The 25,672-nt window shown below is 42.5% G+C and overlaps 1 pseudogene across 3 annotated transcripts in view; it reads left to right on the forward strand.

Moving 5' to 3' along the window:
• The window catches only part of LOC148031623 (mitochondrial import receptor subunit TOM7-1 pseudogene), a 50,272-nt pseudogene extending 25,517 nt beyond the window's left edge, over positions 1–24,755 (forward strand). For all 3 annotated transcript variants that reach the window (XR_015692000.1, XR_015692001.1, XR_015692002.1), the window contains one exon: positions 24,218–24,755. The product of XR_015692000.1 is annotated as a mitochondrial import receptor subunit TOM7-1 pseudogene, transcript variant X1 (transcript). The remainder of the gene's footprint in view (positions 1–24,217) is intronic.
• The last annotated feature ends 917 nt before the right edge of the window (positions 24,756–25,672 follow it).

Here is a 25,672-nt window from a genome sequence, read left to right on the forward strand (position 1 = left end):
CGCGTGACGAGTTGGCAGTCTAGCTGGGGCGACGTGGGCTTCATTTGAGCGAATGACAGGGTCTAGTGGGGGACCAACATGGGGGCGCATATGGCGGATGGGCAGGTGAGTTGACGCGGATTGCATGGCCCGACTGTACGCGTAAAGACGAACAGGCGCACGACTGACGGGTCAACGTTGACGGGTCCATTGACCCGTTAGGTATTTTCAAAAATTCAATCTTTTTTTTGAAATTTCTTTCACCCACTGATGGGTTTCGCGCGTGAGCACAAGATCTTAGATCTGTGTAAAATCAGCTCAGAAATTTGGGGCTTTTCCTAGATTTTGGGAAATTTGATGCAGGACAAGCAAATTTGTCTCAGAAATTGCAGGAATTTGTGACATTTTGTCCCCGACATTTGGGGCTTTTCATGTACATGTACAAATTGGGCTGAAATTGACCCAATTTCTCGACATTGAGGTACATTGGACCCCGTGCAATTTGGGGCTTTTGCGATTTGGGCAAAATTTGTGTAGCATTTGGTCATTTCATGTACATGCAGGTTGAATTCCAGGCAATTTGGACATCAACACTTGGTAAAATTTGGGGGTTTTGTTGAAATTGCTTTATTTTGGCAAAATTGGACAGTCCTATGCATGACAGAGGAAATGCAGGTGTGTGTTTGATGCTTTGAGCACAAAACTTTGGGGCTTTTGACCGTTGGTGTCAAATTTTATGTTCGTGGATACATGTACAACAGAAATTGCAGCTGAAATTTTGGGATTTCTCATGTAATGTGATGCACATGCCCTTTGGAACAGCTGTAATCAGTTGGATAATGCTGTAGCACTTGGTTTGGTGCTTCTGAAAACTTAATTACAGATCTGAAATCTGTACTTCTGCGTGGTCATTTATTGCTGATTGGCACTTGTGTGTACCTTGGTCACTTGGGTGACAGTTTGGGCCTGCATTTACTGGTTTTTTGGTCACATTTGGGCTGAAAACCATGGCTGGCAGCAATGACAGCAGTAATTTGATGGATATAAAGAAGCTTGAAGGCGCACATAATTTTGCAGTGTGGCAAAAACAATGTTACAATATCCTGTTACAAAAGAAGCAGGCAAAGCCGATCAAAACTAAAGGGGCAAAGCCTGCGGACATGGATCAGGATGATTGGGATTAGTTGAATGAGCTTGCACGCTCAACCGTAGAGCTATCGATTTTTGATGCCTTGCTCTTCAACATTGAAGGTTTGGATTCTGCATCTGCTATATGGACTAGACTGAAAGAACTGTATGCACAGAAGAGTGCTGCAAGCAAAGTGTATTGGCTGAAAAAGCTTATGGATTTGTGTATGAAAGAAGGTATAGCAATGTCTACTCACTTGAGTGAGTTTAACTCCATTTTCAGCCAGCTGATTGCCTTGAAGTTCATGATTGATGAGGAATTTAAGGCTACTTTCTTGCTTTGCACTCTACCAGAGAGTTGGAATACATTCAGGATTGCTATGAGCAATTCTAATGTGATCCTTTTTTATACTGATGTAGAGAGTGCTCTACTTACGAAAGAGATGAATCGGCAAAACAATGCATCCAGTAAGTCTTCCAGTGCTTTGCATACTAGGGGCAGATCATTGCAAAAGGGCAAATATGATGGCAAGGGACGCAGTAAATCACGCGGCAAAGATATTGAATGCTATCATTGTGGCAAGAAGGGTCACTTTAAACGTGACTGTTACAAATGAAAGAAAGAGAAAGAAAAAGGCAAGAAGATAGATGATTGCAAGGAAGAGAAGAAGGACAGTTAGCCTAATAAGAGCAGTGTAAAAATTGAAGAGGTGAATGTAGTCACTCATGACAGTGACAGTGGGAGTGATGTACTCTTTGTCTCTTCACATTTTGGTGCACATGCTCTACTTGCAGATATAGATGATGACATGCATACCTGGATTCTTGATTCAGGTGCTTCCTTTCATGTCACCCCTTATCGTAAGTGGTTTTCCGCCTACACAGGGGGTCGACATGGTGTTGTCCATCTTGGGGACAACTATGCATGTGAGATTGCAGGTATTGATAGTGTGCAGTTACAGTTTCAGCACGGCTCTATCTTTACACTTCAGCATGTACGGCATGTACCTCAGCTCAAGAAGAGCTTGATTAGCACACAAGGCAACTAGATGATGATGGTTTTCATATCACCTTTGGTGCAGGGGGTCGACATGGTGTTGTCCATCTTGGGGACAACTATGCATGTGAGATTGCAGGTATTGATAGTGTGCAGTTACAGTTTCAGCACGGCTCTATCTTTACACTTCAGCATGTACGGCATGTACCTCAGCTCAAGAAGAGCTTGATTAGCACACAAGGCAACTAGATGATGATGGTTTTCATATCACCTTTGGTGATGGAAAATGGAAGATCTGTAAGGGATCTAGGGTCATTGCCAGAGGTTGCAAGAGTGATACGTTGTATCCATTTCATGCATCTAGTATGCGTGACCATGTTGTTGCCATTGTTAGCAGTCATGTTTGTCATGCCTTGTCATCTCCTACCTGTGAGCCTCAGTCTTAGTCAGACAAGGACATTAGAAGCTCTGACATGTCTGTCATGTGTTATGATGGGGGAGGCTAGTCACTCTTGACTGGCTGTCTTAGGATGTGCATTTCTTTTTGGCCTCTTTTAGTGGGCAGCCATTGGCTGTCCGGCTACTTTTTTGGTCACAGATGTGGGGCGCCCATTTTAGGGCATTTTTAGGGTTTGCACCCATTTTAGGGTTAGGGTTAGGGTTTGTCCTTTTGCCTATTTATAGGCAGCTCCCCTCCCCACTTGATCACTTGCCTTCTTGCAGATTCCGACACTCCTTTTCCCCCGTCGTGGTGCTGCCATCATCATCAGCCTGATCTGGTGCCCTCACTGATGCTGTGGGCTACGTGCAGGGACTGATCAGTCTCCTTCCGTCTTCCCGTTTGTATTCAGCATTCATTTCAGTCAGTGCAGATTTCTCTTCCTTATTTTCTGCTTTCTCTCTCTCTCCCTCTCCGTGTTCGTATTTCCTCTTCCGCAACGCACTCTCACAGCCGTGACCGAGCAGCCAAGGGTTTCTTTGTGGCATGGCCAGTTGGGACACATGAGTCAAATAGGAATGAAAGTGCTTTCTCGTTTGGTTTACTTGACTTGTCTTCGTTATGCTGATTTTGAGCACTGTGTTCATTGTATTTATGGCAAACATGCACAGACTTCTCACAAAAAGTCTATTTCTTTGAAATCTTCTCCTCTAGAGTTAGTACATTCGGATGTATGTCAAATGCCAGGATTATCTTTAGGGGGAAAGAAATATTTTGTCACCTTTGTCGATGATGCTACAAGGAAAGTATGTGTTTACCCTATTTGTAGCATGGATGAAGTGCTTGACAAGTTTGAAAAATTATTGGCATTAGCTGAAAATCAGACAGATAAGACACTTAAGTGTCTTCGCTCTCACAATGGTGGGGAATATGTGTCCAAAGCCTTTTAAGCATTTTGTGATAGCAAAGGGATAAAGAGGGAGCTCACTGCCCCTCATAATCTACCCCAAAATGGAGTTGCAGAGCGAATGAATCGGACCATACAAGATAAGGTTCGTACGATGCTGTCTCATGCTGCATTATCCTATGGTTTTTGGACAGAGGTTGTTATGACAGCTGTTCTCTTGATTAATCGGTCACCAAAGAGGTTGTTATGATAGCCGTTCTCTTGAATAAGCGTGGTTGGGCAGGCCACCTTCATATGCTTATCTAAAGTGTTTGGCTGCGAGACTTTTGTGCACATTCATAAAGAAAAACGCAGCAAACTTGAGCCAAAGTCCTGTAAATGCATTTTCCTAGGATATGGTGACGAGGGTGAAATGGGGTATAAATTGTGGAAAAGTCTAACATGGGGATAAGAGATAGTAGGATGAAGGGAGATTCAGGGAGAGAAGTAGACGGAAGAGGAGTTTAAAGAAATAGAATATGTAGAAGAATATTCATAGAGGTGAAACATGTCAATTTATTTTTGCATCCTAAGAATATAAATATCTTGTAAAGACAGAAAACGTGCATTAAAAAATAGTTTCGTCTCTACTATTGAGATCGCAAGAAAGTAGTACGCAGGATCGTATGTAGAAACAGCCCGAAAAGACTGAGGAGGTCCGTAGGGTTGTATTCCGGGAAGAAATACCTTTTGGACAGCAAAATGTGCCCGTTGTACAGCAGCAAATACCTGCTGTAAATGAACTCGTAAATGCAGGAAATGATGCTGGAAATGATCAGCCAGCTATTGCCCATGAAAATGAGCCATTACATGTGCAGGAACAGCCAGGACAGCAAGCTGTTAATGCTGATTTGCAAGCTGAAATGCTAGGACAGCATGCTGAAAATGGAAATTTGCAGGAACAACTAGCAAACCATGACCATTGGGTTAGGAGATCGTCTAGGGCTACTAGACAACCTGATAGATTTGTTCCTGGTGCAATTAATGTGGCTGAGTATGTCATGTTGACAGACTGTGGTGAACCGTCTTGCTTCAAGGAAGCAATGGATAGACAGGACAGCAAGAAATGGTATAAAGCCATGCTGTCAGAGATGGAATCTCTTGAAAAAAATGGCACTTGGGACTTGGTGCAGTTGCCTAAAGGGCAGAAAATCCTTCCATGCAAATGGGTTTACAAAATGAAGGTCACTTTTGGTTCCTCACCGAAGTGCAAAGGAAGATTGGTTGCAAAGGGGTACAAGCAGGAGCATGTAGTTGACTTTGATGAGATTTTTTCTCTTGTAGTTAAGATGACTACATTGAGAACCATTTTGGGCTTGGTTGCAGTTGAGGATATGGAGCTCATACAGATGGATGTAAAGACTGCGTTTTTACAAGGTGATCTGCATGAACATCTAAATGCAACACCCTGAAGGGTTTGTTGAACAAGGGAAAGAAAAAATGGTATGTAAACTCAAAAGGAGTTTGTATGGATTGAAAAAAGCACCAAGAGAATGGTATCATAAGTTTGATACATTCATGCAGTCCCAGGGCTTTCATAGAAGTCAAGTGGATCACGGCTTGTACACCAAGAAGGCAACAGATGGTAGCATGATTATCTTGGTTGTTTTGTATGTAGATGACATGTTGATTGCTGGCAGGGATACTCATGCCTTGGATTTACTGAAGCAAAGTCTTCATGGCAGCTTTGACATGAAGGATCTGGGTGATGCAAATCACATTCTAGGCATGCGAATACTCAGAGATAGATTGAAAGGCTTACTCTATCTATCTCAGGAGGAGTATATCTCCAAAGTTTTGCAGCGTTTCAATATGGAGGGGGGAAAAACAATTGGGGTTCCATTGCCTCCATATGTGAAACTCAGTGCAGAGGACAACCCTGCATCTTATGATGAGAAGGCTAAAATGGCCAAGATACCATATGCTTCAGCTGTTGGCAGTTTGATGTATGCTATGGTTTTTACACGTCCTAACATTGCTTTTGCAGTGGGAGTGGTAAGCAGATACATGGGAACCTTTGGGAAGAAGCATTGGGATGCAGTGAAAGGTATTATGAGATACCTCAGAGGCACAAAGGAGTTGTGCATTTGCTTTGGAAAGCAGAAGGCATCTGTTGTTGGCTTTACGGATGCAGACTATGCTGGTTATGCGGACTACAGGAAGTCCACGCCCATGCAAATTGAAAAAACGTTTTTTGGGCTCGGGTCTCAGCCATTTAGTTAGTTACAACTTCGGCCGGGCGGAGGGGGGGGCGGAAGGGGGTTAGAGAGAGAGAGCTACTAGTCCATTTTCTACTTAGAGGACAACAATTTGCTGCAAAAGATAGCCATCTGGGGCCTCAACACGCACGGGACAACAAGGAGTCACCAATAGCATTGTTGATCAGGTGAGAGCATTTTAGAGGTGTCTAGCAGTAGGTGACTGCATTAAATGCAGATTGGAGCCAGGCAATAAGCAGAATTTAGGGCTTTCTCATGAAGAAAATCAGATTTCTCTCTCATCTTGGCTTTTTCTCACCTTCTCCAACCCATGCGCAGGAGATCTCGGCATTTCTCAGCCATTTAGAGTAGATCTCAACCAAATTTGGTGGACAACAAAGAGATCTCTGCAAAAAGTAGGGTTTGATAATCACCTCGAGACCCGTGTCAATTGGTGAGGGCATTGTACATTGAATTCAACACCTGAAATTTGTGTAATTGTCAGGGAATTCAGATGCTAGCCCATTTGTTGTAATTTGGGGTAGCATTTGACTAGTTGGAGGTTCCATTTTTGCAATTCCTAGGCAAAAATCAAGGGGTAATTGGCCCAAATTGATTGCTGATTTTTGCTAGGGCAAATAGGCTTTTTGGAACACCAAAGGAGATTGTGAATCTTAGCTTGTACTCATTCCATTAGCAATCAAGTTAAAGAATTATTAATTGATTAATTAATGCTAGTCCCTAGTGTCACCACCAAGACTTGTTGGCCAAATAACTATCCTAGGGTCAAAATTGACACTAAGTGACCCCCAAAGTCTAGTTGCATAACTTATCATAAATTTTGTCTTTGACACCAACTGCATCCTCGGCATCCTTGGCCTGTTACCATGAAATAATTACTGAGGATAATTTGCCAATTACACAAACATTTTAGTTGCTATCATCAGTTGATCTTTAAAATAGTCATAAAATTTCTCTTGCTGTTGTCAGTCATCAGCTTCTGAAGGCCTAGAAGGACCCACATCTTGGTCTAAATCAACATTCTCAGCTTGCTGTCCATGTCATGTACCTTGTCCAAGATCGGGCATTGCATTTTTCCCAATACTTAGTGAATTTCAGATTAAGAGGCATCATCTGTGCTTGATTCCATCTCACTATTTGAAGACATTCTTACCATAATGCTCAATTGAATTCAGTACTAGAGCAAAGCTTTTGACCTTCAATCAGGTGCCTTGGGTCCACCGACTCAAGGGATTGAGTAGTATCTTGGCAATGGATCCTTGAATCTGGCCTTTTTCCTCAAATAGGGTGGTAAATAATGTGATTAAGTACTAATTACAGCAAGCATAAAATTCACAAAAACTAAAAATGCACACCTTACCACTTTAATAATTAGGCATTGCATATCGTGTTGGCCCCTAAAACTGGTGCCCCTTTTGGTATTTCTTTAACTTGATTGCTAATGGAATGAGTACAAGCTGAGATTCACAATTTCCTTTGCTGTTTCAAAAAGCCTCTTTGTTGTAGTAACAATTAACAATCAATTTGGGTCAATCGCCGCGTGATTTTCGACTAGGAATTGCACAATGGAACCTCCAATTGGCCAAATGCTGCCACAAATTACAATGAATGGGCTGGCATCTGAATTTCCTAACAATTACACAAATTTAAGGTGTTGGGTTTAGTATACAATGCCCTTACCAATTGACACGGGTTTCAAGGTGGTTGTCAAACTCTAATTTTTGCAAAAATTTAGGGTCGACAGCAGAGATCTCTTTGCTATCCACTAATTTTGGTTGAGATCTGCTCAAAATGGTCGAGAAATGCTGATGAGGGAGAAATTTGAATTTCTTCGCGAGAAAACTCTAAAATTTACATGCTGCCTACAGTCATGTGATCAACAATGCTGTTGCTGGCCCTTGGAAGGTGAATCCTTGCTGTCTTGTGCCTATTGAGGCTCGAAATGGCTATCTTCTGTAGCAAATTGCTGTCCTTTGATTAGAAAATGGACTAGTAGCTCTCTCTCTCTCTCTCTCTCTCTCTCTCTCTCTCTCTCTCTCTCTTTCTCTCTCTCGCCCAAGCTATAAACTAATTGAATGGCTGAGACCCTGCTCCCAAAAACGTTTTCTAAGTTTGCATGGACATTTTTGCCAAGTAGCAGCCTTCTAAATCCATTTTTAAGCATTATATAGCCATTTAATTAATTTTTAGAACTAAATAACCTTGAAAACTAATTTCAATTCTTCTGACCTTGCCCAAAATTAAATGTGCCTATCTATTATTAAATTGGCTAGGCCATTTGCAACATGGAGTGGTCCCCAGCCTTTGTTGACCCTTAGATTGATATTAATTAATTAATTAATACTAGTCCCTAGTGTCACCACCGACACTTATCGGCCATATAACTATCCTAGGGTCAAAACTGACACCAAGTGACTCCCAAAGCCTAGTTGCATAACTTATTACAACTTTTTCCTCGGACACCAATTGCATCCTTGGCGTCCTTGGCTTATTACCATGAAATAATTGTTGTGTGCATCACATGTGCATAAACAACCTTCCACATTTCATTAGCAACTTAATCAAATGTGATCAACAAGATTAAAGCATCTCAAAATGTCACGTCCTCGTGACAGATGATCACAGAGAATCATCGTGATCTTGGAGGTGAAGAATAGTAGGACAATCTACGATGACGTCGAACGTAGCTGCAAGAGGGTCTACATCCGCTAAATGTGGATTTGCTTAGGGTGTAAACTGCTTGTAGGAACCACGTGTGGTGCGCGGAGGAGGGGAGCGAGGGCTAGACAACAAAATGCAAATGTGCCAGCTTGGAGAATGGTTGCGAGATTCAAAACAAGGATTGCTAGCATGGATAAGAGGGTCGCCAATCAACAAGAGGTGGAATGGTAGTTGGGTGGCTAGATGTGTTGGGAAAAAAGAGCCATCGTGCCTTTTATATGTGCATGGGTGTGAACACACCCTTAGCACATTGTACTTTCATACATATATCTATCTGAAAACCTAAAGTGGTACACTCGTCATTGTACCGAAAAACGTGTTCACTCTCTACTTTGCTCTCTCGCACTCTCTCTGTCTCTCTCACTGTGCGTAACTACTGTCTGTCTCGATCTCCGTGCCTAACCTTTTCCTACAAATTGGTATCAGAGCGTAAGGTGCTGCAGACGGTCGTCAGGTTGAGGTAGAAGACTATAGCTGGCAAGAGACATCTCAAAGGCCAACAGGAGAGTTGTAGGCAGGCCCGTGTGTTGGAGAGACAGGCGACTGGTGCAGCAGCTAATAACGACTGCAAGTGACAATTGACCAGCGTGGTCCAGCAGGCGACAGCGTGGCAGGGGTAGACTAGTGGGTGCGACGATTGCAGGGAATAGTGACCTGGCAAGAGGGCACGCGGGCACCAAATACGCCATGCCAGCAACGAGGCGTCAGCATGTGGCGTCATAGGACGGCGGTCAGGCAGGCGCTGTGACGTGGGCAAGTCACGCGACCCTCTTAATAGGTCAACAGGGCCACAATTTTCGTGACCCTCTTAATAGGTCAACGCGACCCTCTTAATAGGTCAATTGGCCTAATGGGAGGTTCGTGCGCACAAGCACGAAAGGTCAAATTTGTGCAATTTTGGCCCAAAAAGTTGGGGCTTCACTAGACTGAGCATTGTTTGTGAAACATTGAGGCATCTGCGTTGGAATTGCAAACATTGTGCGCATTTGAATTGGGGATTTCGCTAAAATTGTTGAAATTTTACTCATTTGAGTGAATTTTCACAACATTTGACCCACAAAATTTGGGGCTTTTCCCAGATTTGGAGAATGTGATGCAGGACAAGCAAATTTGTCTTAGAAATTGCAGGAATTTGTGAAATCTTGCCTCTGACATTTGGGGCTTTTAATGTACATGCACAACTTGGGCTGAAATTTACCCAATTTCTTGACATTGAGGCACATTGGGCTTTTGCAGTTTGGGCAAAATTTGTGCAGCATTTGGTCATTTTGTGTACATGTAGGTTGAATTCCGCGCAATTGGACATCAACACTTGGTAAAATTTGGGGGTTTTACTGAAATTGCTATATTTTGGCAAAATTGGACAGTCCTATGCATGACAGAGGAAATGCAGATGTGTGTTTGACGCTTTTGAGCACAAAATTTTTGGGGCTTTTGACCGTTCGTGTCAAATTTTATGCCTGTGGGTACATGTACAACAGAAATTGCAATTGATTTTGGGATTTCTCATGTAATGTGATGCACATGCCCTTTGGAACAACTGTAATCAGTTGGATAATGCTGTAGCACTTGGTTTCGCGCTTCTGAAAACTTAATTACAGATCTGAAATCTGTACTTCTGCGTGGTCATTTATTGCTGATTGGTACTTGTTTATACCTTGGTCACTTGGGTGACAGTTTGGGCCTGCATTTACTGGTTTTTTTGGCCACATTTGGGCTGAAAATCATGGCTGGCAACAATGACAGCAGTAATTTGATGGATATAAAGAAACTTGAAGGCGCACATAATTTTGCAGTTTGGCAAAAACAGTGCTACAATATCCTGTTACAAAAGAAGCAGGCAAAGCCAATCAAAACCAAAGGGGCAAAGCCTGCGGACATGGATCAGGATGATTGCGATGAGTTGAATGAGCTTGCACGCTCAACCATAGAGCTATCAATTTCTGATGCCTTGTTGTTCAACATTAAAGGTTTGGATTTTGCATATGCTATATAAACTAGATTGGAAGAACTGTATGCACAGAAGAGTGCTGCAAGCAAAGTGCATTGGCTGAAAAAGCTTATGGATTTGTGTATGAAAGAAGGTACAACAATGTCTACTCACTTGAGTGAGTTTAACTCCGTTTTCAGCCAACTGGTTGCCTTGAAGTTCATGATTGATGAGGAATTTAAGGCTACTTTTTTGCTTTGCATTCTACCAAAGAGTTGGGATACATTCTGGCTTGTGCGATTTTGGAGAAATTGCAGAGAATTCTTGGTGTTTTGGGGTTATCATAAGTTGATACGAGCACATATGTATGTAGTACACATGTTGGGCAGCTCCCATTGAGTTGATGTATTGCTGATTATTCATGTTGCAGCAGTCTTAGTGATCATTTGCAGATCTGGGATTGGTGCATATGTATTTATGGTGATATTGCTGAAGTGGGAGTTATCTGGCAGTGATGTATGCATTTATTGTATGCTGAAATTGCAGTTATAGTGTTGAAAGTCATTCATTCTACTGCTGTACATGTACTTGGACTGAATCTCGCTATTATTTGCTGAAAAATTGGGCTGAAATCAGCTGAATATTCAGCTTATTTTTGTTGACATAAATTGCAGCATTGAATTTCTGGTGTATTGCTGAAAAATGGCTGCAAATGCTTCTAGCAGTAGTGACACAAAATCCCTCTTTGAAATCAAGAGGTTTTATGGCACTGGCTTTGACTGGTGGAAGGATAGGATGCAAGGCATTTTGTTTCTCAAGGACTGTGAAGATGCTCTCTTGGAGACTAAGCCTGTAGCTATGACAGATGTTCATTGGGCTAGACTTAATAAGAAGGCCATTGCATACATTAAGATGGCAGTGTCTGATGATGTACTTACAGACATCAAGCGTCTTGATACATGTTATGCTATATGGAAAAAGCTTAAGGATACTTATGAAAATACAACTCCTGTTAATCAAGTGCATCTTACGCGTAAACTTGTGAACATGGAATTGGATGAGTCTAAGCCAGCATATGAGCATTTGAGTGCTTTCACGGGGGTTTTGAGTCAGTTGCAGGACTGTGGTTCGACTGCTTTCGATGATAAATTGAAAACTATTTTCTTATTGATGACTTTGCCTGACAGTTGGGAATCCTTGGTTGTGTCACATAGCAACAACCCTGCTTTGACTTTTGATGGTGTTAGAGGTTCAATCCTCAATGAAGAATTCAGAAGAAAGTCTAGTGGTGAAAGCAATGGCTCAGCTTACCATGTAAGAGGCAAGTCTGAAAGGAGAGGTAGTACAGCCAGTAAAGGGAAAAGCAGAAGCAAAAGCAAGGGCAAACAACAGGATGTCACATGCTATCAGTGTGGGCGCAAAGGGCATAAAAAGCCCGATTATTGGTACTTCAAGAAAGAGCAAGAAAGAAAAAAACAACAGGGTAAGAAAAAGAAAGATGATGACAGCTCTTCCTCAAAAGAAGTTGCAAAGGCAAATGTTGCATCCAGTGTGGTCATTGAAGAGCTTCTTGACACTGAAGAGATACTTGTTGTAGCCTCATGTAATGATGCAGATATTATGGCAGCAACAGGTGATATGCACATCACCAAAAAGGAGGTAATTGATGCCTTACTTTCAGCTCATGATGGGCTGTCACAATCATGGATAGTGGACAGCGGTGTTTCTTTTTATGTTACCCCCTCTTTGGAGTCATTATTTGAATATACTACAGGTTGCCTAGGCAAGGTTTACTTGGGTAATAACTATGCATGTGAGATAGAGGGTGTTGGCACCATTCACTTGGCTCTTGAAAATGGCCAAGAGCTGATTTTGCAGGATGTTAGATTACTTGGCATAAAGAAGAGTCTACTATCAGTTGGGTAGCTTGATGCTAAAGGGTACTTTACTACATTTGGTGGTGGATCTTGGAAGGTCCATAAGGGCTCTATGCTGATTGTTAAAGGCAGCAAAAGGGGGACTTTATATTAGTTGCATTGTAAAGCATTACTTGGCAAGTTCTTGGTCGTGGCTGAAGTCCATTCACAGATGGAGCTTTGGCACAAAAGACTTGGTCGCATGAGCCAGAAAGGCCTTTAGGTTCTCTCCTCTTTAGGGAGATTTGATGTAAAAGGCTCTGGTCTTGAATTTTGTAATGATTGCTTATATGGAAAACAAGTGAAGTCTCCTTATTACTCTGGTGTCGTGAAGAAGTCTAATGCTTTTGACCTAGTGCACTCTGATGTGTGCACTATGCCTGTTAATTCGAATGGGGGTGCACGGCACTTTGTTACTTTCATTGATGATTTGGGTAGAAAGTCATGGGTGTATGCACTTAAGAGCAAAAAGGAAGTGTTGGATTCTTTTAAAAAATTTCATACTTTTGTTACCACACAAAAAGGGCTTAAGTTGAAAGCCATAAGAACAGATAATGGGGGTGAGTATGTCTCAAAAGAATTTAACAAGTTTTGTGAGATGCATGGCATTAAGAGGGAGTTGACAACCCCTTATAATCCTGCATCAAATGGCATGGCTGAAAGATTTAACCGCACACTTTGTGAGAGCGTCAGATGTATGCTGTCCACAGCTAATCTCCCGCTGCAATTTTGGGAGAGGCTCTTAAAACTATAGTTCATGTATGCAATCGCTCTTCCAATCGTGCATTGGAAAATGGCATTCGTGAAGAGGTTTGGTCTGGCAAACTTGCTTCATATGATCATTTGCGTGTCTTTGGCTGTGATACCTTTGTGCATGTATTTGTAGAATAGAGAACCAAACTAGACATGAAATCCATCAAGGGCATCTTCATGGGATATGGAGATGAGGGAGAGATGGGTTATAGAGTTTGGCTTCCTTAGGGCAGGAAGATAATACGCAGCCGAGATGTAGTATTTAATGAGGCAAAGTTGCTGAAAAATGTTAAACATGGTGATCTTGACAAAAAGAAGGTCAAATTTCAGCATGAACAGCCAGCCATTCAGCAGCCATTGGCTGAAAATTCTGTCCCTTTTGATGCTGAAAATGAGCAGCAACCTATTGTGCTACAGCCAGAAGATCATGGACAGCAAATAGATGCATAGGATGAAATAGGATAGTAAGAAGAACATGCTGAAAACAGATTACAGCAGCAAGAAAATGCTGAAAATCAGCCACCTGGTGATGGTGTGCACATTCCTCAGGATGTAGGTCCATTGCCTAATAATACAGATCATTGGGTAAGATGGTCTACACGTGTCAGAAGGTAGCCACAGAGGTTTCAGCCATCTTTGGATTGCATTTTGTTGATTGATGAGGGTGAGCCTCTGACATTTAAAGAGGCACAGTCATGTGAAAGCAAGAGAAAGTGGGAGCTTGCTATGCAAGAAGAGATGAAGTCTCTATATGCAAATAACACATGGGAGCTTGTACCTTTACCCAAGAATAGGAAAGCTATTCCTAATAAATGGGTTTACAAAGTGAAATGTATTGATGGGAAGCCCAAGTATAAGGCACGGCTGGTTGCTAAGGGCTATACACAAAAGAAAGGCATAGACTTCCAGGAGGTCTTTTCACCAGTGGTGAAGATGCTCTCATTGCATCCTTGGATTTAGAGTTGGATTAGATGGATGTGAAGACTGCTTTTCTTCATGGTGACTTGGATGAAGAGCTGTACATGAAAAAGGTAGAAGGATTTACTATTCTAGGAAAAGAGCATTTAGTTTATAAGCTGAAACACAACTTATATGGGCTGAAACAAGCCCCTAGACAATGGTACAAAAAATTTGATACCTTTATGCTCAGCCATGGATTTAAACGCAGTCATGTAGATCACTGCTTATACACTAAAAAGGCTGATGATGGCAGCCTTATTGTGTTGGTTATATATGTGGATGACATGCTGATTGCAAGACAGCATAAGAGTACTTTGAATGCTCTTGAAAGGCAGCTAAGTTCAGCCTTCTCTATGAAAGATTTGGGGGCAATTGAACACTTTTTGGGCATACGTATTAAAAGAGACAGAGGGTAGCATTTGTTATTTCTCTCACAGGACAAGTACATCAGCAAAGTACTTGACAGGTTTAATATGGCTGATGCTAAGCCTCTTGGTGTGCCTTTACCGCCACATACAAAGCTTAGCAAAGCTGATTGCCCTAAGGATGATGCAGTTGCTAGTGCCATTAAGGGTATACCTTATGCATGGTTGCAACTCGCCCTGACATTGCTCATGGTTGCAACTCGCCCTGACATTACTCATGCAGTGGGAGTTGTTAGCAGATTTATGTCTAACCCTGGCAAGCCACATTGGGAAGCAGTGAAATGTATCTTCAGATACTTGAAAGGTACACAAGAAAAGTGTATATGCTATGGAAAGGGTACACTAGAGTTGCAGGGATTTTGTGATTTAGACATGGCAGGAGATCTTGACACTAGGAAATCTACTAGTGGGTATGTTTTTACTTTGGCTGGTGGGGCTATCTCTTGGTGTTCAAGATTTTAGAAAATTGTGGCACTGAGTACTACAGAGGCTGAATATATTTCAGCCATAGAAGCTTCCAAGGAAGCTATTTGGCTTAGCCGTCTGGTCAAGGATTTTGGTCTTTCTTCACGTACACCAGTGCTTGGTTGTGATAGCCAGAGTGCAGTATGTCTGGCTAAGAATGCCATATTCCACGGTATCACTTTATTCAACAGGTCTTGGATGATGGTCTTGTCACACTGACTAAGTTCAAAACCCAAGACAACCTTGCAGATGTTCTCACTAAGTCTCTTGCAAAGGCTCAGCATGAGCATTGCATTCGTTTAGTGGGAGTTGGTTAGTTTAAAGGTACCACTTCGGGCCTTTAAGTGGGAGATTATTGGGTGTAAAGTCCCTTCGTCTCCGTGTAAATAAACTTATGTGTGTGAACACACCCTTAATGTACCCTAACATATAAATAAATTCTTTTTATTCTTTGTGTACCATCACATCAGTACACCTATCTTTGCGTTCACTCTTCCTCTAACTCTCAGCTCATCTCTATTCTTTAGCTAACGCTTGACCTTGCACGCCATTGCGCACTCTCACACGCTTCACAAAGATGTTGAATGCCATCATTGTGGCAAGAAGGGTCACTTTAAACGTGACTGCTACAAATGGAGGAAAGAGAAAGGAAAAGGCAAAAAAGATAGATGATTGTAAGGAAGAGAAGGATAGTCAGGCTAAGAAGAGCAGTGTAAAAATTGAAGAGGCGAATGTAGTCACTCATGACAGTGACAGTGGGAGTGATGTACTCTTTGTGTCTTTTCATTTTGGTACACATGCTTTACTTGCAGATACAGTTGATGACATGCATACCTGGATTCTTGATTCAGGTGCTTCCTTTCATGTCACCCCTCATCGTGAGTGGTTTTCCGCCTATCCAGGGGGTCGACATGGTGTTGTCCATCTTGGGGACAACTATGCATGTGAGATTGCAGGTATTGGCAGTGTACAGTTACAGTTTCAGCATGGCTCTATCTTTACACTTCAACATGTATGGTATGTACCTCAGCTCAAGAAGAGCTTGATTAACACAGGGCAGCTAGATGATGATGGTTTTCATACCACTTTTAGTGATGGAAAATGGAAGATCTGAAAGGGATCTAGGGTTATTGCCAGAGGTTGCAAGAGTGATACGTTGTATCCACTTCATCTATCTAGTGTGCGTGACCATGTTGTTGCCGTGACCGAGCAACCAAGGATTTCTTTGTGGCATGGCCAGTTGGGACACATGAGTTAAATAGGAATGAAAGTGCTTTCTCGTTTGGATTACTTGCCTTGTCTTTGTTATGCTGATTTTGAGTATTGTGATCATTGCATATATGGCAAACATGCACAGACGTCTCATAAAAAGTCTCTTTCTTTGAAATCTTCTCCTCTAGAGTTAGTACATTCGGATGTATGTCAAATGCCAGGATTATCTTTAGGGGGAAAGAAATATTTTGTCACCTTTGTCGATGATGCTACACGGAAGGTATGGGTTTACTCCATTCGTGGCAAGGATGAAGTGCTTGATAAGTTTAAAAAATTCTTGGCATTGCTTGAAAATCAGACAGATAAGACACTTAAGTGTCTTTGCTTTGACAATGGTAGGGAATATGTGTCCAAGGCCTTTCAGGCATTTTGTGATAGGAAAGGGATAAAGAGGAAGCTAACTGCCCCTCATAATCCACCCCAAAATGGAGTTGCAGAGCGTATGAATTGGACCATACAGGATAAGGGCCATACGATGTTGTCTCATGCTACATTACCCCATGGTTTTTGGGCAGAGGCTGTTATGACAGCGGTTTACTTGATTAATTGGTCACCAAAGAGGTCTTTGGGGGGGAGGGGGGGAGTTTCCCAAGAAGCGTGGTCGGGCAAGCCACCTTCATATGCTCATCTGAAAGTGTTTGGCTGCGAGGCTTTTGTGCACATTCGTAAAGAAAAACGTAGCAAACTTGAGCCAAAGTCCTGTAAATGCATTTTCCTAGGATATGGTGACGAGGGTGAAATGGGGTATAAATTGTGGGATCCCGAGAAAAGGAAAGTAGTATGCAGCAATGAGGTTATCTTCCGGGAAGATTGCATGCACAAACAGCCCGAAAAGATTGAGAAGGTCCGTAGGGTTGTATTCCGGGAAGAAATACCTTTTGGATAGCAAAATGTGCCCGCTATACAGCAGCAAATACCTGCTGTAAGTGAACTTGTGAATGCAGAAAATGATGCTGGAAATGATCAGCCAGCTATTGCCCATGAAAATGAACCATTACATGTGCAGGCACAGCCAGGACAGCAAGCTGTTAATGCCGATTTGTAGGCTGAAATACCAGGACAGCATGCTGAAAATGAAATTTTGCAGGAACAGCCAGCAAACAATGACCATTGGGTTAGGAGATCGTCTAGGGCTACTAGACAACCTTACAGGTTAAATCCTAGTGCAATTAATGTGGCTGATTATGTCATGCTGACAGACTGTGGTGAACCGTCTTGCTTCAAGGAAGCAATGGAGAGATAGGATAGCAAGAAATGGTATAAAGCCATACTGTCAGAGATAGAATCTCTTGAAAAAAATGGCACTTGGGACTTGGTGCAGTTGCCTAAAAGGCAGAAAACCCTTCCATGCAAATGGGTTTACAAAACGAAGGTCACTTTTGGTTCCTCACCGAAGTGCAAAGCAAGATTGGTTGCAAAGGGGTACAAGCAAGAGTATGGAATTGACTTTGATGAGATTTTTTCTCCTGTAGTCAAGATGATTGCATTGAGAACCATTTTGGGCTTGGTTGCAGTTGAGAATATGGAGCTCATATAGATGGATGTAAAGACTACGTTTTTACATGGCGATCTGCATGAAGACATATATATGCAACAGCTTGAAGGGTTTGTTGAACAAGGGAAGGAAGAAATGGTATGTAAACTCAAAAGGAGTTTGTATGGGCTGAAACAAGCACAGAGAGAATGGTATCATAAGTTTGATACATTCATGCAGTCCCAAGGCTTTCATAGAAGTCAAGTGGATTATTGCTTGTACACCAAGAAGGCAACAGATGGCAGCATGATTATCTTGGTTTTGTATGTAGATGACATGTTGATTGTTGGCAGGGATACTCATGCCTTGGATTCACTGAAGCAAAGTCTTCATGGCAGCTTTGACATGAAGGATCTGGGTGATGCAAATCACATTCTAGGCATGCGAATACTCAGAGATAGATTGAAAGGCTTACTCTATCTATCTCAGGAGGAGTATATCTCCAAATTTTTACAGCGTTTCAATATGGAGGGGGGGGAAACAATTGGGATTCAATATTGAGTTTCAATATGGAGGCTGAAATGGCCAAGATACCATATGCTTCAGCTGTTGGCAGTTTGATGTATGCTATGGTTGCTACACGTCCTGGCATTGCTTTTGCAGTGGGAGTGGTTAGCAGATACATGGCAACCTTTGGAAAGAAGCATTGGGATGCAATGAAAGGTATTATGAGATACCTTAAAGGCACAAAGGAGTTGTGCATTTGCTTTGGAAAGCAGAAGGTATCTATTGTTGGCTTTACAGATGCAGATTATGCTGGTCATGCAGACTGCAGGAAGTCCACTTTTGGGTATGTGTTTACTTTCACAGGAGGAGCAGTCTCTTGGATCTCCAGTCTACAAAAGTGTGTTGCATTGTCTACTACAGAGGCAGAGTATGTGGCTGTCACTGAGGCATGCAAGGAGGCTTTATGGCTTTCACGTCTGGTGGGAGAACTTGGCATCTTAGAGTTATCTGTTCTCCCTTGTGATAGTCAGAGTGCTATCATGCTAGCACGGAATCCTGTCTTTCATGCAAAGGCAAAGCACATACAGGTGAAGTAGCACTTTATTAGAGATGTACTTGACAACAAGAGCATTGAGCTTATCAAAGTACATACAGATGATAACCCTGCAGACTTTCTCACGAAGGGTCTTCCAACAGAGCGGTTTGCTCATTGCCGACAAATGATGGGAGTTGGATAGATATATTTATTTCAGCTTTGTACATAGCTAGACTTAGCTGATTCTTTTCTCCTCTTAAGGCACATTGCCTTTAGGTGGGAGATTGTTGGGAATAAAGGGCCATCGTGCCTTTTATATGTGCACGGGTGTGAATACATCCTTAGCACATTGTACTTTCATACATATATCTATCTAAAAACCTAAAGTGGTACACTCGTCATTGTATCGAAAAACGTGTTCACTCTCTACTCTGCTCTTTCGCACTCTCTCTGTCTCTCACATTGCGCGTAATGACTGTCTGGCTCGATCTCCGTGGCTAACCTTTCCCTACAAGATGTGCCCTGAAAGCACAGCTTGTAGGAGGTGGAATAGGGCGCCAGTAGCAAACATTTGTTAGCAGTCATGTTTGTTGTGCCTTGTTATCTCCTGTTTGTGAGCCGTAGTTTGTGTTAGTAGACGAGGACTTTTGGAGCGCTGATAGGTCTCTTTGATGGGGGAGGCTACTCATTCTAGAGTGGCTATTTGGGTGCATTTCTTTTGTTTGTTAGGTTCCAGTATGTTTTCCATGAGTAGTTTCTGCATTTCCTAGGCTGTCCACACCTGTTGGCGGACATTGTCCTTGTTGGTTCGATTTTTTGGTGGCCATCTGGCATTTTCTGGGCATTTATTATGCCACGACCAGCATTAAATGCTGGTTGGCCAGCATTTATGGCATTTTCGGATTTCAATCGGCGAGGTTAGGGATTTTGTGGCTATTTATAGCTATTCCCCACTTGGCAGTTAGACACATCATCATCTTTCTTCTTCCCTAGCAGGTGCATACTCCAACTCTGTCATCTTCCTCCGTCTCTGATGCTGCCGTCATTATCAACTTGATTTGAGATGACCACTCTAGAGTATAGGTGACCATCCTAGACTGCTCCAAACACCTCCGAAATCTGCGTTTTGCTGTCACGCAGCAAGTTCCCCTGTAGGCAGCCCATTTTCTCCCCTCTTTTCTTATATTTTGCTGCTAGCTAGAGTCTGCATCAGCAAACGCAAACTTTGGTGGCACACGTGACTGACCAGCTTCACAGGCAACAGGTTTCTGCATCCTTGTTTTCAGCAAACACAACCTTTTTGTGTGTAGGGGATAGTTATTTTCCTGTAGGCGGACCATCTACATAGAACCCTTTGGGATCCTGTAGTTGCTTTCCACTATTCAAGGGCTTGTCTCGTCCAAACACTATTTCTGTGGGTGTTTCTCTTGCAGGATTTTGAAAATGTCTTATCATCAGTTCTTTGCTTACTCAAAGGATGAGATCTTTTATTTTTTCCTTTGAGAGATGGAGAAATTTTCGTGCTAGTTCATGTGACGAATGGAGGTCACCTAGCCCGTATATTTGGGAACCCTCTCCTCCCCATTCTCTCCATGTTTCACAGAAGGCCCGCTTTGCTGACCTTCATATGCCTTCCTTTGCCCCCTCTATACAGGTGCCTGTACTCCCTTCTTTGCCTGACTGGCTTGATGGTTCCAACTATTTGGTTTAGTCATGTAAAGTGGAGTGTACCCTTTATACCTTCGATCTTTGAGAGTTTGTTACCCACCCTATTTCCCGTCTAGTGGAGGATCCCACAGTTGGATCATTGATGGATCATGCAGCCTTATGGGATTGGCTCAACTCTAGAGCCTCGATCTTTCCTCTTTATGAGCTTATAGTATTCTGTCCTAGTGGATGTGCGCCGGTTGTGGAAATCAGCGGAAGTATGGACAAAGCTTGCTTCTTTGTACCATCAGAAGATATTTGCCCTCCAGATATAAATTATGGACGTTCGTTGTTGATGATTCTCCTTCCACGAAGGATCGTAAAAACAAGTTGGAGGACATGAGGAATGAGCTTGCATCCCTTGGGAGGACGATCTCTTCAGAGGATATAGCTACGATTCTTTTGACTGAGCTGCCATCTCCTTGGTTTGATGTCTTCTACACCAGCCTTCTTACACCAAGGACCCGTAACAAGCTTCTATGGGAGGAGCTTGCTCCACTTGTTTTGGAGCATAACGAGCGTGCCAAAGTGGTTGCCAGTGGATCCACCTGCACTAAAGTTTTTGTTACAGTTTTGGGCAGGGGGAAGACGAAGAAAGGGACGTTAAAGGCTAAAAGATAGGAGAGTTCTTTAGGCTTTGACTCCGACTTAGAGAAGCCTAAATGCCCATACTGTGAGAAGGGGAGACATCCAGAGGAAAAATGTTGGAAGAAGTACCCTCACCTTCATACAGGAGCAAACGATGGCGCTAAAACATCCAAGCCTTGTACCTCTACTTCAGCAAATACCCATGAGTCAACGTTCCTTCATATTGTTGTGTTGGAGGAGCCTTCTTCCGTGGTTGCCTCATCTTTTGAGAGGCCTTCGTTGGTTGATAGTGGAGCTTCTAGTCATATGACTCCACAAGGCGATTTGTTGCAGGATCTATGCCCTTCTGAGGGTTCGGCCATTGTTGGTGACATTGTAATGCACAACAAAGATATAAAGATGGACCAATGTCCAAGCTTGCCAAATGTGCAGTTGCATCCCTTGCATTTGTTGAATTTTCAGCGATACTCATGCTCGATTGAATCTTCTTTTCACTTGCCGTCCTCTTTGTGTATTCTTCAATAATTTGCTTCTTTATTGTTATAATAGTGATACCAATATATCAAATGTGTATGTTTCATCATCTCCTTTTACAAGTAAACCAAGGGTAGTGGCAAAGCTTTGATAAGTATTAGGTAGACCAGCCAAGACTATAGATACAAGAGAGGCATTAGTAATTATTTTATCAATATTAGCAAGCTGCTTTGTAATGTCCTTGACACGTATAATGTATGCATCCATAACATCACCTTTTGTCATGTGCTCTATTGCAAGCTGCTTATGACAAATAGGCTACATGAGTCTCGTTACGTACGTGATACAATGAATCAAGCTTATCCCAAGCATCCTTGGCTGTTGTGTACGATTGAATATGTGGGATGACGTGTCTCTTGCACGAAAGTGCAATCAAAGCATGAGCTTGCGCATCATGCCTATGCCATTTTAGTTGATCTACTATGGGAGGTGCAAGAGGAGTTGGAGCTGAAGATCCACTAGTGATAGTGGATGAGCTAGAAGAACTTGTGACCTTTTGTGTAATCGGGCCTGCAAGCCTAACTTTTGAACCACATACATAACCTCAAAGTTGTTTGGCAACAAGTACATGCTTCATCATGTATGCCCACATTGGATAATTAGTGCCATCCAATTTGTTGGAGTCCCCAAACATGTTGAGCAAATCATTTTACCATGCCATTGTTTGCTGAAATTTCTGGTTTTTTGTAACTACTTGATGTCCAAAGTACAAGTGCAGGTGCAACACAAAAAGAAAACCAAGAAAAGGCAAAAAAATTCACAAGTTTTTGAAAAACCGATGGTGTTGATGAAGAATTTGCAGCTGTAAGGGCTCTTATGTGCGCAAATGTCGATGTAGAAGGTGTGAATAGCCTTAATGTCAATGGATTTGGGGAAATTTCACAAAAACCCTAGATTTAATTGGTAAAATTTGGTGAAATTTGAGCTTGAATGTGAAAAGCTCCAAATTTTGAGCAATTTTTGAGCACAAAATGCGAAATCTCCAAAATTCTAGTGAGATTCGGGGTTTTTAAGTAGAAGCCTCAAAATTATTGAAGAAATTGGGGGAAATTTGTGTCTATGGTAAAATCCCCAAATTTTGTGCTTTTGAGGGGCAATGTGCTTGAGTAGAAGGTATTTATGTGGCTAAATGTTGATCAAGGCTGAAGGGTTGATTTTTTTTGAATATAATTTGTTGGGTAGAAAGGAACCGTGTGCAGCAAATCGGTGGCAGGCTGTTGGGGCAGTTGTGACGTGGTGCAGCCTGTCGAACTTCATGGGAGCAGTTGACAGGCAGTGTGCCGAACTTCATGGGAGCAGTTGATGGGCAGTGTGCAGCTGATGGCGACCTATCGGCAGGGAAAATGGGGGTGTTGGGGCAGAGTCGACAGCCCGCAGACTGTCAAATTGGCTAACAGTGGTGCACAGGGTGGGCGAAGTAGGTGTCAGACAATCCACTAGGAAATGGAGTGTCGAGGGCAGGGTGGCTGGTTGATGAGCAGTCAAGTGCATGATGAAAGCAATTTGCTGGGCAGCCAGTGAAGAGGCTGCTTAGGGTGTCATGTTTCACCAGCAGGGGCTGCGTAGTAGATTGCCAACACAGATATACCATAAATAGCGAAGCTAAGCTCGAGACTCCATGGCAGCTGCCGCACTGGCGGCTTGTGAGCAAAGTGGCAGCTGCTGAGAGGTATGGCTCTGATACCATTGTTAGGTTAGGGTTTAGCAACACATGCACACTCACACTCACAACGAACAAGTGAACAGCAAGAGAGAGGAGAGTGTTGGAAGTCACATCCACTATGCAAGAATGAATATGAAAGTACAATCCCTAAGGTATTAAGTATCACATCCACTGATGGGTGTTCACATGGGAAAAAACCCTTCTCTAGCTAGAAGATAAAAAGTGCTAGTGGATAAGGGAGTGTTCACACCGGAACTTAAGAGGAACATGATAAGTATAACACCACCCATGGTCATGATCATCTCCTCTATGCTAAAATTGCATCCTACTGTGCAGCCTCTTGGTGAAAAATTTGCCGCTTCTCTTGGCTGAGATTCTCACAAAAGAGCACCTGATGGCCTGATTTTCTCAAAAAATGGGCTCTTAATTTGTTTGCCCCACTCGTTCTTTCATAGTGACAAAAGGTGCATTGTGATCCCCCTCCTGATGTTGGCCTTTCAGCCTTAACCTGGCACCACCACAACCAATCATCAGTTCGTCTGCCCCTACCACACGTACGAGGGGTAGGAGCTCGAGAAGATGTTGCCAAGGGGACCTAAGAAGATGATGCCATGGCATTGGGTGAACTCGAGTTGGATTTTAGAGAGAGAGAGCGGGCGGGGGGGAGGGGGGGGAGGGGGAGATAATGTTGGCAGCTTGCTAGTATTTTGGGACAATCTACATGGTAGGCTTCAAAAAGCTGGAACTTGGGTAGAGTTGGGCAAACGAACTGGTTCTTGATTTCAAAGGGTGGTGCAGAGGTGGAGGCTGGAAGGAGAGATCTGCTTTAGCTTGATAATTTCCCTATGCATTGCACAGCAAAGTGTGTTGTTTACATTGACTCTCTCTCTCTCTCTCTCTCTTATTTTTGAATACTCTGTTAATTTGAAGGTGCTATTCTGCAAACCACATGATTACCTGTTTGTTTCTGGCTATGCTTTATTGCTAAGCATTTTAAATGGTTAGTCCTATTGCTGCAGGACTGATGATTTGACGTGTGACTTGTTGTTTGTTGTATAGGCATAAAGGGTTGGAACCATGGCTCCACGTGCTGATTCTAAGGGGAAAGGAAAGGCTGGCAAGGCATTGATTGTTGATGAACAAAAGTCATGGAGCAAGGCTGCAAAGGAGTGGTCGACATGGATTATGAAAAAGGCCAAAGTGGCTACCCATTATGGCTTCATACCTCTGATCATTATTATTGGCATGAACACAGAACCCAAACCTCACATTTCACAACTTCTGAGTCCTGTATAGGCAGCCTTTAGTGTTTGGATCTGATAAAACATACTTTTGCAGTCAATTGTGTGTAGGCAATGTCAAATGTTTAATTGGTGTCACCAGGTTGCATGCTTTTTATTTCTGTGGTATTGTGCAATCTTATAAGAACCATATTCTGTATTATGGGCTTTTAGTAGATATCTTTTCGATTCGAAGCATATTGAACAATACGAGATTGCATCATCTCCTTCCACAGGGAAGTGGTACTGGTCTTTGTATGCTCAAACAGTTGATAGTCAGGCAAGTTCTTTCAATGCTCGACCAATTTCAGGAGAAAGGAGGCTCAGTTTTCTAGATTGACTTCTCAGTTGAATATGATTTCCAGTGGGCACTTGAATGCAGATATGCCATGTGTACTGTAACTTAGTTGTTGAGTTTGGATGTGCTTTCCATACCATTTTCTTGCCGGTCCACTATGTAGTCTGTTGTAATGATGGGCTCAAGTATGCTATGCTATTCTGGAGATGGCACAAATATTGAAGCAGTGCCAAACATCACATACTTTCCAAATGCAGCAACATTTACAAATAGAAATAGTTACCATCAGCTAGCTTGCAGTATTTTACAAGCCCCAAGATCTGCTGTGAAACGGGCACTTGCAGATCTGTTACGACAGTACTCCGATTTCTGTCATGCACTCCAGAAGTCTCTGCAAAATTTTATGTCTATCTATCTATCTATCTAACTGGCCCCTAGTTGGTATGATGCAGTGATTCTATCAGTCTTGTAGCTTATGGTTAGCATGTGCAAATTTCTTTACGGAGAAAGTCCTTCTTCAGTCACACCCAGTCAACATTGAAAAGAGGACTATGGAGTTTGTGATGCTAACTGCAAGTAGTGTCCCTGATCTTCTTCAGGCTTAGTCTTGCAGCAGGTGACAGGGGACTCGGTCCATTCGGATTTAATTGCTCGTCAGACTCTTTTTTAGTAAAAACAGTGAAATACGACTGTTTCATTATGATGGTAAATATGTATACTGCCTTTTAGTGAAGGACAGCAGTCTGTTACATAATGCTTTAGAGCTTGAGTTCTTGGAACTCGAAATAAACTTGATAATGTAACCCCTATTGCTAGGCTGAATCTTCTGTTGAGGCTAAGAGACCATGAGGATTGGGTTTCAAAATTATTCGTTCTTATCTTCTGAATAAAAGCAACATAGCTACTTTGATGACCTTCCAAGCTCCCTTAGCCTCG

Source organism: Lygodium microphyllum, chromosome 9 (genome assembly GCF_053477565.2).
Source record: "Lygodium microphyllum isolate KBCC chromosome 9, Lygodium_microphyllum_v1.1.10, whole genome shotgun sequence".
NCBI classification, from domain to species: domain Eukaryota; kingdom Viridiplantae; phylum Streptophyta; class Polypodiopsida; order Schizaeales; family Lygodiaceae; genus Lygodium; species Lygodium microphyllum.